This window comes from Tenrec ecaudatus, chromosome 7, assembly GCF_050624435.1.
Source record: "Tenrec ecaudatus isolate mTenEca1 chromosome 7, mTenEca1.hap1, whole genome shotgun sequence".
Classification (NCBI taxonomy): domain Eukaryota; kingdom Metazoa; phylum Chordata; class Mammalia; order Afrosoricida; family Tenrecidae; genus Tenrec; species Tenrec ecaudatus.
The window spans coordinates 28,649,734-28,653,442 of NC_134536.1; the positions used below are offsets into that span (position 1 = coordinate 28,649,734).

The following is a 3,709-nucleotide window of genomic DNA, read 5'->3' on the forward strand; positions in this document are numbered from 1 at the left end:
ACTGAAAGACTGAACAAACCTGTCTTGGAACCAACTCGGTGGCATCTGTGAACAACATAGCTCTGAAAATACCTATCTTGGTAAATAGTTGGTGTTCATATATAAATCACACAAAACAAAACTGCTGACTCTCAAATTTTCAATGTAAATCTGAAAGGCTATCCAAGCATATAATTAGCCTACAAAATATACTATTCAGGAAAAAAAATCTAGAAACAAATGAAAAAAAAGAATCACATGGAACCAATTTTCCCTGTATGCATGCCACAAGATTGTTTACAGGGGGTAAAAAATGTGTTTAAGGTATTAATGAGATTAAATTACATACAATATTGAAATATTTAGCATAATATATTCCACTTAATTATCATTTTTAAGTATTTACTTAAAAGTAGTGGAATTAAAAGAAGAGAGCCTTTAATAATGTAATGTAGCATAAATAGGACAAATTATCATTGTATTTATGTTAAACCATATGGGTAGGGTTGCCATAGAATTATACAATTGTAATTATAGTGTGATGTTATTTTATTTTATACTGCCAATTACTTACAGAAAAACCATATAATGCACACAGTGAAGCAGAATAAAATTTACATGATTCTATTGATAGAATATTCTTACTGAATGGAAATTTTAGGGTAAAATTCTGTATGTACAGTTTAGTATGGAAATAGACGTAGGAAAGCTTCCAGCATACATTGCGAAACCATGTGCATTGATGATAAATCTCAACAAATTGTCTAGAAAGTTATTTCTAATTTCTTTTTCACATTTTATTTGTCTTGTCAATGTGATAATAATATGTAACATAAACAAAATAGCACAGCAAATGCCCTGGTGTTGACTGCAGCAAGTGATTTTAGAAAGCTTTTTAAATTGCAATCATTTTCAGCTATGGAAAGACTCAAGTCTCAAAGTTTCATCTAATGAGACAATTTTTGTTAATTGATTTCCTTCCTCCTTATGAATAGTGATCAGCCTTTTATTTTTTTAAAGGCTGGTAGCTCTCTGGAGATTATATATTGGAGGATAGATCTTAATATAAACTAGTGTTTCCTTGGTTGTTCTAGAAATTTTGAGATTCGAGGACGAGTTACTATGTGTACAATCACCACATTGAAAATTTGATGGCTCTCTGGGGATTTCATATTGGGAAATAAACATTATTAGTAAGTGGTATTTTCCTGAATTTTAAGGATTTTTTAAGGATTAGAATAAGAGTTGCCACTTGAAGGATATTTGATATATTTGTCAACAGGTTTTAAAGTGGAACTTCACAAATAATGAAATGTCCTTGAATTTAAGGATTTCTGGTTTCAGTTATTACTTGGGGGAGCCTTGATGCAGTCACCTCCATCTTTTTTAATCATTTTACTGGGGGCTCATACAACTCATCACAACCCATCCATCCATCCATTGTGTCGAACACATTTGGACATTTGTTGCCATCATCGTTTTCAAAACATTTTCTTCCTACTTGAGCCTTGGTATTGGCTCCTTATTTTTTCCCTTCCCTCTCCGCTCCCCCCTTCCTCATGAACCTTTGATAATTTATAAACTATTATTATTTTTTCATATCTTACACTGTCCAACATCTCCCTTCACCCACTTTTCTGTTGTCCATCCCCCAGGGAGGGGTTTAGATGTAGATCCTCGTAATTGTTTCCCCCTTTCCATTCCACCCTCCCTCCACCCTCCCGGTCTTGTCACTCTCATCACTGGTTCTGAGGGGTTCATCTGTCCTGGATTCCCTGTGTTTCCAGTTGCTGTCTGTACCAGTGTACATCCTCTGGTCTAGCTGGATTTATAAGGCAGAATTGGGATCATGATAGTCGGTGGGAGGAAGCATTTAAGAACTAGAGAAACGTTTCATCGTTGCTACCCTACACTGACTGGCTCGTCTCCTCCCCAGGACCCTTCTGTAAGCGGATATTCAGTTGCTGCCAGATGGGCTTTGTGTCCCAAATCTGCATGGCCCCTCCTTCACAATTACATGATTTTTTGTTCTTTGATGCCTGATACCTGATCCCTTTCGACACCTTGTGATCGCACAGGCTGGTGGGCTTCTTCCATGTGGGCTTTGTTGCCTGTAAGCTAGATGGCCGCTTGCTTATCTTCAAGTGGTCACCTTCATCTTTACAACAGCAATAATCATGCACAAATTGTAAAGTAATGACTTTATTAGGCCTCACTAGAATATTGAAATGATATTGAAATTTCCCACCCTCTATTGTTTGAAGTATGCTGCCCCCACACCCATATAATGTGTTGAAATCCTTGCTTGTGTACCAGTAGATGTGATCATGTTTGGACAAGGTCTTTCTATTTTGCTATGTTAATGAGGTCATACTATATTTATAAGTGTAGGGTTAATCATAAACCAATTCATTTCTTATCTGTAAAAATAGCATAATGGAAACATAGAAAGATGCATAAATGGGTAGAGGAAGCCAGAGTCAGCACATAGGCCCATGTATAAAACCAGGAACATCCAAGCTTGTCGGTAACTACCAAAAGTCAAAATAGACAAGCATGAGCCTTGTATAGTCATTCCTTAACTTCAAGAATCCTGACGTGTGAGATATTAAGTTTTCATTTTCCAGAGCATGCATTTTGACATTTGTGTTATAAAAGCACTAGGTTACAAAGACAGTAAAATAGAATACTGTCTAGTCCATAATATAGACATTAATAAATTTAAAAGAATATAAAGTATATAAAATATATTCTAAGACTACAAAATAACTAAATTATAAAACAACAGAAATTAGTGGGACATTTTTCTACTCTTTCAGATTTTTTACAGCACAACATTAGTTAACCCACTGATCAAGTAAAACGTTGGAAGTTTTTTTTTTTTAATAGTTAGGACTAAATGGAAGTGAAGTAAATAAATTATTAAAATTTGTGATGTCAAACAATATGTTTTAAAAGGGAAATTATACCTTAATTATACCAACTGTTTTGAAAATATATAACCAAATAAAGCTTGCATGTAAATAGTATGCTTAGTCATATTTTACCAAATTATTAAGAGCCAAGGTGTCCTTCAATAGGTAAAGATGTAAGTAACCTGAAATTCATTTATAGACTAGAACATCATTCTTGGAATAAGAAGAAATAAGATACTAAGTAACAAAAGGCATTGACAGAATTCAACTGCAGTTTGAAGAGGTCAAATACTACATAATTATTTGATATTCTGGGCAAGGAAAGCCATCGAAACAATAAATGGATCAGTTGTTCCAAGAGTTCAGGAAGATAGGGAAGGGCTGAAGAGGAGAGGCAAGCTGAGATGTTTTTCTTTTTTTCCTAAATGTCTGAAATTTCTATAACCTTGCTCTGCAGATATTGTAGAGCAAGGCCTCAAACCCTTTCAAAGCTTCTCTTGCAAGCACTGTAGGAATGCACAGGGTTACTCCAAACCCAAGCACGCTGGAGGCTTGCAGAAAGTTGAGATGTTTTAGGGCAGTTAAATCATTCTGCATTATTTTGTAATTTTTAGGTAGCATTATTCCCTCCGGACTCATAGAAATTCTGTGTCCAACAGAACCAAACATTTTCCCATCCTGCACCATTCTCAAAATAGTTTCTATGGTTGAGCCCAATGTTGCAGCAAGAGTATCTATTCATTTCATTATAGACTTTTTCTTTGCTGACTCTCTTCCAAGTATAATGACTTTTCCTGGAATTGTCCCTCTGATTA

The 3,709-nt window shown here is 35.0% G+C and overlaps 1 non-coding gene across 1 annotated transcript; it reads right to left on the bottom strand.

Moving 5' to 3' along the window:
* Positions 1 to 3,317: 3,317 nt before the first annotated feature.
* On the bottom strand, positions 3,318 to 3,452 carry LOC142454073 (small nucleolar RNA SNORA9). Its single transcript, XR_012785603.1, has one exon. It is a non-coding gene; the product is annotated as a small nucleolar RNA SNORA9 (small nucleolar RNA).
* Between the last annotated feature and the right edge of the window lie 257 nt (positions 3,453 to 3,709).